General features: G+C 39.3%; 1 pseudogene across 1 annotated transcript; it reads left to right on the forward strand.

The window, feature by feature from the left end:
* The first annotated feature begins 12,799 nt into the window (after positions 1-12,799).
* Positions 12,800-15,208, forward strand: LOC114408448 (annotated as a pseudogene). Its single transcript, XR_003665891.1, has one exon. The product of XR_003665891.1 is annotated as a pentatricopeptide repeat-containing protein At4g21065-like (transcript).
* The last annotated feature ends 1,850 nt before the right edge of the window (positions 15,209-17,058 follow it).

A 17,058-nucleotide genomic window follows, 5' to 3' on the forward strand; every position in this document is an offset into this window, starting at 1 on the left:
TAAAAGAAGAATAAGGGTAGCCTCCACAGTCGATGTGGTGGGGGTATACACATAACATAACACAAAGGAGCAATAAGGATAAGGGTAGTCCTTTGTTGACTTACATTGTTTCGCTGCTATATATTAATTGTTGTATTAATTGGGCCTTATGCGTATAGCTTGTCAGGAGATACCGTTTTCTCATCATCTTTTTCATCTCAATCCAAGTTTCCACCAAAGATTCCTCATTTTTATCTCTTTTCCTTTGCAATTTGTTCCACCACACAAGAGTATAATGTGAGAATTTTGAAACTACTAGCTTCAATTTTTGGACCTCCTCACAGGTGTTACATGAGAAGATATGCTCTATCTTGAGCTCTCACTTCAAATATGCCTTTGGATCACTTTTGTCTTTAAAGGGAAGAATGTTGAGTTTGGCCTTGGACCACCATCATTTCCTCCTCTCCTTTCGTCCTTATGACATTCACGATTCTCTAATCACTCAATTCTTTTATATAACTTCTCGTTGTTCTCTCTCAATAGTCTTTGCATTTGAGCATTGAGAGCATCCAACAAGAATCTTTGTGTCACATCCAATTGATATGAAATTCTGATACCAATGACAGATGTCGTACCGGATGTCACGACATCACGCTTCAGAACATGCAGATTATATTTGACTGTATGAACAAATTAAACAAGTAAATAACACAAGAGAATTGTTAACCCAGTTCGGTGCAACGTCACCTACATCTGGGGGCTACCAAGCCAGGGAGGAAATCCACTAAAATAGTGTTAGTTCGAAGATCTAACAGCCACTGTTTACAACCTTCTCACCTAACCACTACCCGTGCAACCTCTACCTAAGAGCCACTCTTAGATATGAGAACCCCTCTCACTCCCTCTCAATCACTCTCCCGTGTTTACAATTAAATCAAATACACACCAGAGATTGCTCTCTGAACAATAGAGATCAACTCTACACACTCAGGTCCAACACTTGATGTTAGGGTAACATCAAGGTGGCTCACAAAAGACTCAAGTCCCAAAACTCACAAAATAACTCTTCAATCTCGGACTTGGTACAAAACTCGTGCAGCCTTCATGTTTATATAGCAGTGTGCGTATCTGGGCTGCAACAACTTGCGCTGGATGAGATCTATCATTTTCCTGAAAATCTGCACTTAAAGATCTAAAAGATAAAGCTTGATCTTTTAGTTTTTTTATCTTTAATCTTTAATCCCTGAACGAACTATTCAAGTTTGTAATTCGAACTTTAATTATCTTTTAATTCGTTCCTAAAGATAGATCGCCAAATCTGTTGCTAACTGCACATTAATCTGTTAAAGATATAACAGATTTATGTGTCCAGTATTTTCGGGCCAGATGTCCTGGACATCGTATCCGACATCTTGGATCCTGCAGCTTCAATTCTTCATTTGACATTTTATCTTGCCTTGTGCATTGTGCAGCCCGATCTTATTCCTTGACATAGCGTTGGACATCATGTGCAGCAACTCCAGCTTTCCTTCATTGTCTAAGTGCTTATGTTTTAACAAAATTTTAGCCAATCTTTTAAAAGCTCAGTAAAGCTAAGCACTAACAATCTCCCCCTTTGGCAAATTTTGTCTAAAACATACTTAGACACTTCCTGAGCAGGTACGAGCAGTTATGCAAGTGGGATCAGCAACTTTCATTATCAGAGTAATCAAGCACAGCGGTATCTGTAGTGGCGGCAGCAAAATTCTGCAAGTTGCAAGTCGTTTCCAGGATGTCAAGACATCTCACGTGACATCAGCTTTCTGCTCCCCCTGTCTCCATGCTCTTACTGCAGCATCTTCTATCAGCTACTAGTCTTTTCCAGGATGTCAAGACATCTCATGTGACATCAGCTTTCTGCTCCCCCTGTCTCCATGCTCTTACTGCAGCATCTTCTATCAGCTACTAGTAGCTTACATCAGTCATCATCAGCAGCAGCAGTCTCCCCCTCAAAATCATATTCATACAACTCCCCCTCAACATCATGAATCATGCATAATACTACTATTGCATACATAGTATCCTACTACTCAAAATCATAAATCATGCATAATACTACTATTACTCCCCCTTTTTAGACAGAATTTGACAAAAGTAGAATGCATGCAAATATTACAGACCAATAGCAATCAATTGTTCAAAGGGACATGCCCCTATAGCTAGTAAGAGTAAAAAAAACACAAATAAAGGTCTGATGGTCATGGGGTGGCCTCAGAATCATCATCATCGGATTCTGTATCCTCTGCTGCATCTTCTTCTTCCTCAGCTGCTTCTTCTTCTTCCTCAACTGCTTCACCATCATCAATGCCACTGTCTGAGAGTCTTTTGATCAGGCGTTCCAGCTCCATTTTCTTCTCTGTGGTGGCTTTGATGGTTGCTTCCAGCACCTTGCATGTGTCTTTGAGTTCAGCAATCAAAGCATCCTTGGACACAGCACCTGAAGCAGCAGCCTTCCCTGATGTCGAGACAATGTCTGGGACATGTGTCCCCTCAAACAGTTTGTAATGCAGGGACAGAGCAGATTCTCTCTTCTTCACAGAGTCAATGTTGTTTAAAATATTGGGATGTTGACTCAACATAATGCCACACAATACAGTTGGGAAGGCAATGGGTAATTTGACAGCAAAAGATTCTGAATGCTTAACAGTTTGATAAAAAATATAGTTTCCAAAATTAAATTTGGACTTGGTTCCAACAGCATACAGAAATTTACCCAAACCTGTGGCAACAGTGGAAGTATGATTGGTGGGTACCCAGTTTGCAGCGCCAATCCTATGCAGGATTGCATACTTCACACTTAGCTTCCCTGCAGAAAGCTTCCCTTTCTTTGGCCAATGCTGGACTCGTTTGGCAGTGATTTCCTTGGCAATTTGATGCTCAAAAACAGCAATATCCACCACTCCTTCAGTTGATCTGCCGAGGTATTTGTTGATTACAGCAGGGGAGAATCTAACACATTTTCCTCTGACAAACACTTTCTGATAATCATCACTCTTTCTGTTTGTTATGTCAGAGGGAATGTTGACAATGAATTCCCTGACTAGACTTTCATAGCAATCTCCCAACTTGGTGACAGTTTTCAGCAGTCCAGCAGCCTTGATGAGGTCCATGATCTCCTTGCAATCCAAGACATCTCTTCCCAGTTCTCTTTCAACAGCAAGTCTGCGTTGATATACAAATTTCCACCTTTCAACATTGCCAATGGAGTGGAATGAAATGTTGTCCAATGGTGCATCAGGGACATTTCCAGGCACCTTTTTCCCTGATTTCTTGGCCCTCTTGATGTCGAGAACATCTAGTTCGACATCATCATCAGAATCAGATGAGGAAATTTCTTTCCTCTTCTTGGAAGGAATTGCAACTTTGCTCCATCTGGATGTGGTAGGAGTGATTGGTGTGCTCTTCTTCTGTGCCATAGTTTTGATTCGTCCAGACCTAGTAATGGGGGTTTTTCCCTTTCTGCTTTGTAATCTTTCTGCAATGCCAGGTGCCAACTTGTTGGCAATGGGTTCCTCATCAGATTCTACTTCTTCTAGGTCAATGAGGTCACCTGGAGCAGGTTCTGGTGCCCTTGGTGCAGGGGTCTCCTCTGTGGCTTGATCCTCTTCCTCTGTTGATTCCTCTTCACTGGGTGAAGGGATGACTTCAGCATTTGGAGTGGAAGATGTTGGAGCATCTTTTTCAGCATCAGGCACAGAAACATTTGGGGTGGAAGATGTTGGAACATCTTCATCAGCATCAGGGACATAAGCATTTTTCAGAATGCTACTCACAATACTGCGGATCTTCTTATCCATCTCCGGGTCTGCTTCCCTAGGACTTGTTGCAAGGCTAGGGTTTTCAGAAATCCTCACTCCCTGTTGTCGTTTGGGAACCAGTTTCTCAGGAACAGGGGCTTGACCAGGAATCATTTGTATGGGTTGGATATGGAATTCAGGTTGTTCCTGGTTTGATGGTGCTTTGGTGGATGATGGAGATGATGGTACAAAGGGTGAACCAGGAGATGAAGTATCTTTTGGTGAATTAGCCATGGAGAAGCAGAGCTTTTGAAACGGTTTCGTGAAAGTCTGAGAGGTGTTGGGGAATGCTGATGAAAACGAGAATGCCACGAAAATGTAAATTTGAATGCGGAATGTAGAGGGACGTGTGAAGCAACGGTCGAATCTGTTTTGGCCCAGTAGTGAATGTGCTATTAACGTTTGAGCACATTCATATAGAAGTAATTGCTATAAGTCTTCTAGCAGACAAATGCCCAGCTTGCCCCTCAGTTTTTCAAACTGATTTGCATCCAATGCCTTTGTGAAAATATCTGCTATTTGTTCCTCAGTGTCAACATGCTCCAGTGTGATAACTTTATCATCAACAAGCTCTCTAATATAGTGATGTCTAATGTCAATGTGCTTGGTTCTGCTGTGTTGAACTGGATTTTTAGAAATATTAATAGCACTCAAGTTGTCACAGTACAATGTCATGACATCTTGTTCGACATTGTACTCCTTGAGCATCTGCTTCATCCAAACTAGTTGTGAACAGCTGCTTCCTGCTGCAATATACTCCGCTTCTGCAGTAGATAGGGACACACAGTTCTGCTTCTTGCTGAACCATGAAATAAGATTGTTGCCCAAATAGAAACATCCACCAGAAGTGCTTTTTCTGTCATCTGCACTTCCAGCCCAATCAGCATCACAATACCCAACCAGCATTGAATCTGAACAATGACAGTACATAATCCCATAGTCACTGGTGCCATTTACATATTTCAGAATTCTCTTTACTTGATTCAAGTGACTTATCTTGGGATTGGCTTGATATCTTGCACAAACACCTACTGCATAGGTGATGTCAGGTCTGCTAGCTGTTAAATATAGTAAGCTCCCAATCATGCTTCTGTACAGACTTTGATCAACACTGGTGCCAGCTTCATCTTTTGACAGTTTCAAGTGAGTAGGTGCAGGTGTTCTTTTATGGCTGGAATTTTCCATCCCAAACTTCTTGACAATGTTCTTTGCATACTTGCTTTGTGAGAGGAATATGGAGTCTTCCATCTGCTTCACTTGGAGTCCCAGAAAATAAGTCAGCTCTCCAACAAGACTCATCTCAAATTCAGATTGCATCTGTTGGACAAAATGTCGAAACATCTCATTCGACATCCCTCCAAACACAATGTCATCAACATATATCTGTGCTATCATCAAGTTTTCAGCATCTTGTTTGACAAAGAGAGTCTTGTCAATTCCTCCCTTCCTATACCCTTGCTGAGTAAGGAACTCTGTTAGCCTTTCATACCAAGCTCTTGGAGCTTGCTTCAATCCATAGAGAGCCTTCTTGAGCCTGTATACATGATCTGGATGAGTTGGATCTACAAATCCCTTTGGCTGCTCCACATAGGCTTCTTCATTCAGGTATCCATTCAGAAACGCGCTCTTCACATCCATCTGGTACAGCTTGAACTTGAGGATGCAAGCTACACCAAGTAACAATCTGATGGACTCAAGTCTAGCAACAGGGGCGAAAGTTTCATCAAAGTCTACACCTTCAATCTGAGTGTAGCCTTGAGCAACAAGTCTAGCCTTGTTTCTGGTTATAACACCTTCTTCATTGGTTTTGTTCTTGAAGATCCACTTAGTGCCAATCACATTAGTTCCCTCGGGTCTAGGAACTAGCTCCCAAACTTCATTCCTTTTGAATTGCTCCAATTCTTCTTGCATAGCATTGATCCAGAACTCATCAGTCAGTGCCTCTTTCACATTCTTGGGCTCAATTTTGGAGACAAAACATGAATTGGAGACAATCTCAATCTCCCTTGATCTTGTAGTGACTCCTCTGTTTGGATCTCCTATAATCAGCTCCTTGGGGTGCATCTTCTGGATTCTAATGGAGGGACTCTTGTCAGGTTGATTGATGTTTGGTTCATCTGTAGCAGAATCAGAGTTTTCTGCATTTTCTGCACTTTTAGCTGTATCTGCTACATTGTCTCCCGATGTTCTGACATCTTCTTCGACATCCTTCTTTCTTGCTGGAGTTAGATCATCAACAACCACATTGATGGATTCCATCACAGTTCTGGTTCTGGAATTGAATACTCTATATGCTCTGCTGTTTGTAGAGTATCCCAAGAATATCCCTGCATCACTCTTGGGATCCATCTTTCTCCCTTGCTCTCTATCTGCCAAAATGTAACATGGACTTCCAAAGATGTGGAAGTGCTTGACAGTTGGCTTCCTCCCTTTCCAGATTTCATACAGTGTGGTCGGAGTCCCTCTTCTAAGTGTGACTCTGTTGTGGATGTAGCATGTTGTGTTCATGGCTTCAGCCCAGAGATTATAGGGAAGTTCTTTGGCATGAAGCATGACCCTAGCAGCTTCTTGCAAAGTCCTGTTTTTCCTTTCAACTATGTCATTTTGTTGTGGTGTAATGGCTGCAGAGAACTCATGAGTGATGCCTTCAGATGTGCAGAATTCAGTAAACTTGCTGTTTTCAAACTCTCTGCCATGGTCACTCCTGATTCTCTTGATGACGCAGTCTTTTTCTCTTTGAAGTCTTAGACTCAACTCCTTGAATACTTCAAAGGTGTCTGATTTCTCTCTGATAAAGTTGACCCAGGTGAATCTGGAGAAATCATCCACAACAACATAGGCATACCTCTTTCCTCCAAGGCTTTCAACTTGCATAGGCCCCATCAAGTCCATGTGAAGTAGTTCCAGCATCCTGGAAGTGGTCTGATGTTGAAGCTTCTGGTGGGACATCTTGACTTGTTTTCCAATCTGACATTCACCACAGATTCTGCCTTCTTCTATTTTCAGATTGGGAATGCCTCTAACAGCACCTTTGTCAATGATTTTCTTCATGCCTCTTAAGTGCAGATGTCCAAATCTTTGATGCCATATTTTGACTTCATCTTCTTGGGAGAATAGACATGTGGAGGAGTAACTGGTTTCTTGAGGTGTCCATAGGTAACAGTTGTCCTTTGATCTGCTGCCCTTCATTAGGACTTCACTCTTCTCATTTGTCACCAAGCATTCTGACTTTGTGAAGTTTACATTGAATCCTTCATCACACAACTGATGATGCTGATCAAGTTCGCAGTTAGTCCCTTCACCAGCAGTACTTTGTTCAGACTAGGAAGTCCATCATGGACTAGCTTTCCCATTCCAGTGATCTTTCCTTTAGAGCCATCTCCAAATGTCACATAGCTAGTGGAGCAAGGTTCAATGTTCACCAGGAATTCTTTAACTCCTGTCATGTGTCTGGAACAGCCGCTATCTAGGTACCAATCTTCCTTAGCTGATGCTCTAAGTGAAGTATGAACAACAAGACTAACAGTCTTGTGTTTTGGAACCCACATCATCTTCCTTCCGCTGCTGCTACCTTGAGTTCCATGATGTGGATGGCCATGTAAATGATAGCAAAAGGGCTTTATGTGACCATACTTGCCACAGTAGTGACACCTCCACTTCATTCTTTTGCTCTTTTTCTGCTGCGTTCCATGATGTCGAGACCGATGTTGTGACATCGTGGCTCCAGTGCTGTTTTTGGCAGGAACAAATTCTGTCATGGTCGTTCTGCCAGCAGATTTATGATTAAATCCAAGTCCTCTCTGGTTTCCAACATTCTTCCCAAGCTGTAGCACCTCATCAAGCAAATCTGAGCCTTTATTCAGCATCTTTATTGATTTTGTCATGTTTTCCAGTTTAGAGTTCAGAAAACCAATTTCTCCTTTAAGTTCAGAGATTTCCTCTTCATGTGCCTCCTTCTCAGCCTCCAGATTTGCAATGACCTTCTTTTGTTGTGCTTCTTGCTGAAGAATCTTCTCACTTTTGATGCATAGTTCTCTATAGGATATAGCAAGCTCATCAAAAGTGATTTCACTATCTGTATCACTTGAATCTTCAGCAGATTCAAATCTCCCAGTGAGTGCATTCACATCTCTGTCAGAATCACTTTCTTGTTCACTCTCTGTATCATCAGACCGACATACAGAAAGTCCTTTCCTCTGCTTCTTGAGATGAGTGGGACATTCAGCTTTGATGTGTCCATAGCCTTCACACCCATGGCATTGAATTCCTTTGCTGTGACTGGGCTTTTCATCTGACCTTCTCTGGTATTCACTACCTTTCCTGATGTCGAAAGGGATGTTCCGGACATATGGTTTCTGCCTCCTGTCCATTCTGTTCAGCACTTTGTTGAACTGTTTTCCCAGGAGCACAACTGCATTAGTCAGACCTTCATCAGTATCCAGGTCATACTCATCTTCTTCTCCTTCATCATTGGACACGAACGCCAGGTTCTTGCTCTTCTTATCAGTCCTATCCGAGAGTCCTAGCTCAAAGGTTTGAAGTGAACCAATGAGTTCATCTACTCTCATGTTGCAAATGTCTTGGGCCTCCTCTATTGCAGTGACTTTCATGTCAAATCTCTTAGGCAAAGATCTGAGGATCTTTCTCACCAGCTTTTCATCTGTCATCCTTTCTCCCAAGGCAGTGCAAGCATTGGCAATTTCAAGAATGTTCATGTGGAAGTCATGAATACACTCTTCCTCCTTCATCTTCAGATTTTCGAATTTTGTAGCCAATAGTTGCAATCTGGACATCTTCACTTTGGAGGTTCCTTCATGAGTGGTTTTCAGGATCTCCCATGCATCCTTGGCCACAGTGCATGTGTTGATCAGTCTGAAGATATTCTTGTCAACTCCATTGAATAGAGCATTCAAGGCTTTGGAGTTTCCAAGTGCCAATTCGTCTTCTTCTTTTGTCCAGTCTTCTTCTGGCTCCAATCCATCAGTGGGCTTTCCTTCTGTGTCCAGCATCTTGGGATGTTCCCAGCCTTTGATGACAGCTTTCCAGGTTCTGCTATCCAGTGATTTGAGGAAGGCCACCATCCTTGCTTTCCAGTATTCATAGTTGGTTCCATCCAGAATTGGTGGTCTGTTCACTGGTCCTCCTTCTTTCTCCATGTTCATCAGAATTTATCTCCCTAGATCTCACTCAGTGATTTCGAGTGCCCGCTCTGATACCAATTGAAATTCTGATACTGGGGACAGATGTCGTACAGGATGTCACGACATCACGCTTCAGAACATGCAGATTATATTTGACTGTATGAACAGATTAAACAAGTAAATAACACAAGAGAATTGTTAACCCAGTTCGGTGCAACATCACCTACATCTGGGGGCTACCAAGCCAGGGAGGAAATCCACTAAAATAGTGTTAGTTCGAAGATCTAACAGCCACTGTTTACAACCTTCTCACCTAACCACTACCCGTGCAACCTCTACCTAAGAGCCACTCTTAGATATGAGAACCCCTCTCACTCCCTCTCAATCACTCTCCCGTGTTTACAATTAAATCAAATATACACCAGAGATTGCTCTCTGAACAATAGAGATCAACTCTACACACTCAGGTCCAACACTTGATGTTAGGGTAACATCAAGGTGGCTCACAAAAGACTCAAGTCCCAAAACTCACAAAATAACTCTTCAATCTCGGACTTGGTACAAAACTCGTGCAGCCTTCATGTTTATATAGCAGTGTGCGTATCTGGGCTGCAACAACTTGCGCTGGATGAGATCTATCATTTTCCTGAAAATCTGCACTTAAAGATCTAAAAGATAAAGCTTGATCTTTTAGTTTTTTTATCTTTAATCTTTAATCCCTGAACGAACTATTCAAGTTTGTAATTCGAACTTTAATTATCTTTTAATTCGTTCCTAAAGATAGATCGCCAAATCTGTTGCTAACTGCACATTAATCTGTTAAAGATATAACAGATTTATGTGTCCAGTATTTTCGGGCCAGATGTCCTGGACATCGTATCCGACATCTTGGATCCTGCAGCTTCAATTCTTCATTTGACATTTTATCTTGCCTTGTGCATTGTGCAGCCCGATCTTATTCCTTGACATAGCGTTGGACATCATGTGCAGCAACTCCAGCTTTCCTTCATTGTCTAAGTGCTTATGTTTTAACAAAATTTTAGCCAATCTTTTAAAAGCTCAGTAAAGCTAAGCACTAACATGATATTTACCACCACCTAACATGTTCAAAATAAAATTAAAATAATACTTATAAAGAAAATAGAACTTCACCACACTCAAGTGTATCTCTCAAATATGATTATTTTTTAAATTTTGTACACTTTTGCCTTTTTCCACTCTAGAATTCTCCTTGAGTTCTAAAACAATTTAAGAGAAAGTTTACACAAAGTTCAACCACCAATTTGTGATAAGGAAAAGTCTTAGGGTTAGGCTAACAAAGGCTTAGAACAAGGACAAAAAATTCCAGCAACTACACAATAGGATTTTTTTGAAGGAATTAAACTTCATAATTTGGTAACTCAAACCTTCTAACAACCAATTATATTACCTTCAAGAATTTTTGAAAGCTATTATAGCATGAATCATTCAGCCCAAATATTTAAAAAAAAAAATAAGTTTCTGCCTTTTATTTTAGCAAGAAATTAAAGACCTAATTTTTGCAATGGTTCAACCTCAATAAAAAAAATAGCATGAACAAGGTAATATAAATTGGCAAGGAAGAAATTAGAAGGATGTTATCAAAAAAATTTCAGCCCAAGCAGTCTTGAAAAACCCTTGAACCAGAGCTCTGATTACCAAAATGATGTAAACCCATTTGCACAAGGTTGAGGATGGATCTTCAAAGGTTTTTTCTTTCTTGTATGAAATTCAAAAAGGTGGTTGAATGAAGAAGGTGGTTGAATGGATAAGGAGAATGAAAAAGGTGGTTGAAAGAATCACTCCTCCGGAATTGGTGTCACACATAAGGTGGTGTTCCTTGATAAATCAATTTCTTGAATCACTCAAGTAACTAAGGAAATTCATTCTCACACTTTAGAAGGTGATTAAAACTCAATTCAAAGTCTCTTTTTTTATTAGAAAATGTGCAGCCCATAAATACGAATGATATCAAGTTGGTTACACAAGTGAGAAGATGAAATGATCACCAATAACAACAATTAATGATGTCATTATACCTAATTAAACTAGAATTAAGACACAAAAACATGTGGAAAAATGCTTAGCTCTTGGTTAGCCAAGAGGCAGCCACAAACCTTGAGTTCCCACCTTATTAAATCTTAATTTTTTAAAATTAAAACAAGCCCATAGATGTTGAAAATCCAAAGAGAATTGACAGTCACTTTAACACAAGTTTGGGTCTTTATTTCAACTAACAAAATGCTAATAAAATCACTCAACAAAGGTGACACCCTCTACTCTTCTTGGAACATGGTGCAATTGACAATCCGAAACTTCTCCACTTATAACTTGGGCCTAAAATCAAATAGTATGATTAACATTTGTTGAAGAACTTCTTTTGTCTTCTTTGTTTTAGCCCTTGACATAGATCCTTCAAGTCCTTCTAAAGGTTCCTTGTCCTTAGTCTTGTCATGTCCTCATCAGTGCATTTGATGAAATTAGTGGGTAAGTTAATTGAAAAGTTTTTTAAAAATAACTTATTAAATTAAAAGAATTGGTAAAATCAATATGAAATTAGCTTCTAAATATAAAATAAGACAAAAGAATTAATTATTTGACCATAAATCGAAATTTAGTAATTTTATGCATTTCCAAATAAGTCTTATTTCTCATATTTTAATTTGTGTTAAATAACTTATCATTTTTATATAGTAATTTTTTTAGCTCAAGTAATATTTAATTAATTTCGGGGTACAAATGTAAAGGCATAGGCATCATCGGTTGGTGCAGACGTGCACGATATTTGTGAACTTAACCTAACCATGAGATCACCACGTAAGCATGAAATAGAGCATCCTGAGTGTGTATATATTACCATTATATATACATCTCATTTCATATATCAAGACATCAAGCAGCGTAAGTGAATGGGCATGGCTAGGTTTCTTAATCGCATTCAAGTCTTTGCGGCTTTTTTGGCCACCATTGTCCTTGTAACCTCAGGCAAGTGACACAATTAATGACTTAATTATCACATTATCTAGAGCATGTATGTGTTCAGATTTCAAATTAACAGACACGATTATTAATTTGTAACATTTTAAATGTGATATATGTAAGATATTAAGTGCTAGCTTGATTGGTGTATAAATTGCATCTAATGTGAAATGAATAGAAACTTGTCTATTTGATTAATTTGGTAGCTATATATCTGTGTGGGCAGCTTTTGAAGGGAATGAACCGAGACCAAGATGTTGGCGCAACAGTAAAACGTGGCCCCATGCAAGATGTTTCCATTCTTCAATTTGCAGTCATCATTGCCAGACCTCAGAAAATGCAATCTCAGGGCAATGTGTTTTCTTCTTCAAGAAATGCAAATGCAAATTCTGCGAGGAACCTCTCTGAATCCATCCACATATAACTGCTGATTACCTCTTAATAAGATCGATTCTCTGCTGCACGTGTGTTTAGGGGATAGGATCAACTTCTAAGTAATGTACCTAGTTCCATCATCAATAAAATTCGACCACTAATTTCATTAGAACAAATTTACAGTCACTTCTAGTCTCCTTAAAAGTGTTCAACTATGATTACTGTATCTGTATCCGCAATTTATTAATTTGTATGATTAATTAATATATATATCGCGTTTGCATAGTTATATAATCTAATTATATTTGTGGTTTAAAATATTGCAATTAATTTTTTTAAAAAATATGATATTTCATTTTTAAAAAAAGCATAAGAGACGAGTTAATGAAGAATATAAATTACGACTTTTCAAAAATAAAGAAGAAGAAGAATATAAATTACGAAACAATGAAATTGTAAATGACTTAAATTGTAGAATGCAAAACAAAATAAATTATTCGAAACTAAAAAGCTGAAATATCTTGAGCTGAGGCTTGAGGCGTGTGGAATGGAGGTGAGAAGCATGTGGGAAGCCCTGCAACTCCACGGGCAGAAGGATGCGTCGCGTAACTTGTCTAAGGTCTTCAGCTTCGCCGCTCTCTCCCCCTTTGGCGACCTCAACTACGCTCGTCTTCTTCTCTCCACCAATCCCTCTACTACAACACTCTCCTTCGCGCCTTCTCCCAAACCCCCCACCCCACCCTATAACTTCACTTTCCCCTTCCTCCTCAAATGCTGCGCTCCTTCCAAACTCCCTCCTCTTGGTAAACAGCTCCACGCTCTCCTCACCAAACTCGGCTTCGCCCCAGATCTTTATATCCAGAACGTCCTCGTTCATATGTACTCCGAGTTCGGCGACTTGGTCCTCGCTCGCTCCCTGTTTGATAGAATGCCTCACAGAGACGTTGTTTCCTGGACCTCCATGATTAGCGGCCTTGTTAATCATGATTTGCCCGTTGAGGCCATCAGTTTGTTTGAGAGAATGTTGCAATGTGGAGTAGAGGTGAATGAGGCCACGGTTATTTCTGTTTTAAGAGCCCGTGCTGATTCTGGAGCCTTGAGTATGGGGAGGAAGGTGCATGCGAATTTAGAGGAATGGGGAATTGAAATTCACTCTAAGTCCAACGTTTCCACTGCTCTTGTTGATATGTATGCCAAGAGTGGGTGCATAGTGAGGAAGGTGTTTGATGATGTTGTCGACAGAGATGTTTTCGTTTGGACTGCAATGATTTCTGGCCTCGCCAGCCACGGGCTTTGCAAGGATGCCATTGACATGTTTGTGGACATGGAAAGTTCTGGGGTAAAACCCGATGAGAGGACGGTGACCACGGTTTTAACGGCGTGCAGGAATGCAGGCTTGATTCGTGAAGGTTTCATGTTGTTCAGTGATGTGCAAAGGCGTTATGGGATGAAACCTTCAATTCAGCATTTTGGCTGTTTAGTGGACCTTCTTGCTAGAGCAGGGCGTTTGAAGGAAGCTGAAGATTTTGTTAATGCAATGCCTATTGAACCTGATGCAGTCCTTTGGAGGACCCTCATATGGGCCTGTAAAGTTCATGGCGATGATGACAGGGCCGAGCGGTTGATGAAGCACCTTGAGATACAAGACATGAGGGCTGATGATAGTGGAAGTTACATACTTGCTAGCAATGTTTATGCGTCCACGGGAAAGTGGTGTAACAAGGCAGAAGTGAGGGAGTTGATGAATAAGAAGGGACTAGTGAAGCCGTTGGGATCTAGTAGGATTGAGATTTATGGTGGTGTGCATGAGTTTGTGATGGGAGATTACAATCACCCTGAGGCGGAGGAAATATTTGTCGAATTGGCTGAGGTGATGGATAAGATAAGAAAAGAAGGGTATGATCCCAGAGTTTCGGAGGTCTTGCTTGAGATGGATGATGAGGAAAAGGCCGTTCAGTTGCTTCACCATAGTGAGAAGCTGGCTCTTGCTTATGGTCTAATCAGGATAGGTCATGGGTCTACAATCTGGATTGTGAAAAACCTAAGGTCTTGCGAGGACTGTCACGAGTTTATGAAACTAATCTCTAAGATATGCAAAAGAGATATCGTAGTGAGAGACAGAATACGTTTCCATCATTTTAAAAATGGAGAGTGCTCTTGTAAGGATTATTGGTAGCTTCAGAATTGTCCTTGTGGAGAATGCCCACTGTACTGTCACATTGACAAACGCAGATGCCAAAGAATGTTCCACAGTAGCATGGCAAACAAAACATGCGAACGAAAAAAAGTTGTGAAGAATGTCCCGTGTACAGTCACATGACCTGCTAGCTTTGATGCCTAATACGGGCATTGATGAATGCAAATGCCAAAGCTGGGCCGTGATCGCAGATTCTGATCAAATGCCAATAAACGGGAAATGTTGTTATCAATAAGGTTCGTTATATTGGATAATGAGCATTCCAGATCGGATATACTTCGATCTATAATCCATGACAAACGTGCACGTTCAGAGTGTATATTAGTCATCATAATAATTTTTAGGACAAATTCATTGGTTTCTAATTTCTATTCGGTTATGCCTAATAAAACTAATTCAGAAAGTATATAAAAGAGGAGCAGCTGCAATCATTCTTTGGAGGTTCTTTGGTCAGATACCGTGAGCAATTTGCAGAACTGCAGGTATGGGATAAGGATGTGTGGATAACGCTATGCAGTGCTTTTGCATAATGATAATTATGTAATTATGTGTATTGCATTCTTTCTTTAGTTAAAGATGTTGACAATAATAGATTTAAAAGCTAATTTGTATTATTGAGTTTATACTTTGATCTAATCGTATATTGTCAAATCATTAAAAGGTTTAACTATTATTGGTTATTATTTTCAAAGTTTTAACTTTTTTGTTGGCTTGCAAATACTTATCTAGATAATATTGTCAAAAAACTTTAAGAGTGAATCAAAAGTGTACTCTTTGATAATTAGTAGACCCTTATTCCTGCTAAGACATGCATAATGTATTCATGAAGAATAAGAATACAAAGTTGCGTATTCTATTAAGACACCTTTTCTTAGTGGTTTATGTAAACATTGTATTGTCTGAATTGAATGCTTTTACAGTATATTTGTTTTGGTGTATGGCGTCACATAAGTTTGAACTTACATTATCTTTCAAACTATCAAAATCTCTTGCCAGTTACCGCTAACCTTTCTTCTTTGCTCTCATGATTGGTTTTAAGTTAATGATTGGTTCTATTTGCTCCGCATCTAAATGCATTTTTTTTCCCAAAACAAAAGTGCAACAAGAATTATATTCGAGTTTCATTGACTTATTTTGCTTTTCATGGCACTAGGCCCTTTGAAAAATCCAATTTTATATTTTAGTCTCGTTCACCCCCAAAAAAGTAGTCAGTTTGATTGTCAGAGATGTTCCAAAGAACTTCGAATTATTATTTCAAATGAGATAATAAAGGGTGCATTAGTGTATTAAACTTTCTATTTTTATTTATTTGGGAATTCTTTGAAGGTTTTTAATATTGAGAAAGGAAAATATATAATACCTTGGCATTTCATCGTATATTTGTTGATTAAAATAGAAAGACGACAATAATCAATTATCAAAAGTAAAAACAATACGGCAAGTTTATAAATAAAATGTTTTAAATAAACTCCCATGTGGTCACATGATTATTGTTCTAAAAATAGTTTTGCTCTGACGGTGATGCAAAGTGCAAACTGATCCCGTGATCGTTCTCCATGGTCAAAATGTGTTTAGTTAGTAGCGTGCACTTACTATTTCACCGGAGAAAATAAATGGTTAGATCTTTGTCCGAAATCAAGAGTTAATTAAAGAAGTGTGAATACAGAGGAATCCATTTTTTTATTTTCGGGAATCTTTTATAGTCAACAGGTGAAGAAGATTCTAATCTAGATCTAATGTCTAACTTGGTAGACAAATAATAATCAACAACTGATTGAAATCAATTAGAGGAACTAATTACGAATTAAATAGCAATTTTGGAGACAAATTGATAATCAAATATCAATTGGGGAGGTGACAATTTATTAGGGTCCATCTAGTGATAAAAGTTTGATTAGTTTGCATGAAATCTAAAACTCAAATATCATTAGTATTACCAACGTTGTAAGAAAAAATGGAGTTGTCAAAAATCAAAATAACAATTAGAGAGGAAACATTGAGCACCACTTCTTACATTTAAAACACCCATCCTCTCTTGGTTGCGCTATACCATATGCACAACCACAGCAAAATCTAACTTTTTTTAGGGTCAAAAGCTGATGTCTAACTTTATTGAGGACCAATGGCTTGAGAAATTCAGATCAATGGACCCTCTCAGACGGGATGGATTGCTCCTCTAAAGTTAAACCCCATGTTTTAGGGATGTAAAACCATTACTGATAAAATAAGCGCTTCATATAATGTAGGGTCCATGATAAAACGCATGCCGTTTTATGACCTCATGGAAGTCGCCACTTATATCATTAAATCGAAATATTTATTTTATAAGTATGGTTAATGTTTTAATTTAACAAAAGCTTTCCATGATCAGGGATTTGTATGAATTTTTCACGACTTAACCTTTGATTTTTGCAGTGATCTTCACCTTGTCTCGGGTTTTCCCTTAAGCAGTTCGTTATCTGATGGCAGGCCTGGAGAATTCTTGCTAACTTCCAATTCTTATAAGAACCCATAGTACGGACTGTAGGAGCTT

This window comes from Glycine soja, chromosome 4, assembly GCF_004193775.1.
Source record: "Glycine soja cultivar W05 chromosome 4, ASM419377v2, whole genome shotgun sequence".
In the NCBI taxonomy this organism is placed as follows: domain Eukaryota; kingdom Viridiplantae; phylum Streptophyta; class Magnoliopsida; order Fabales; family Fabaceae; genus Glycine; species Glycine soja.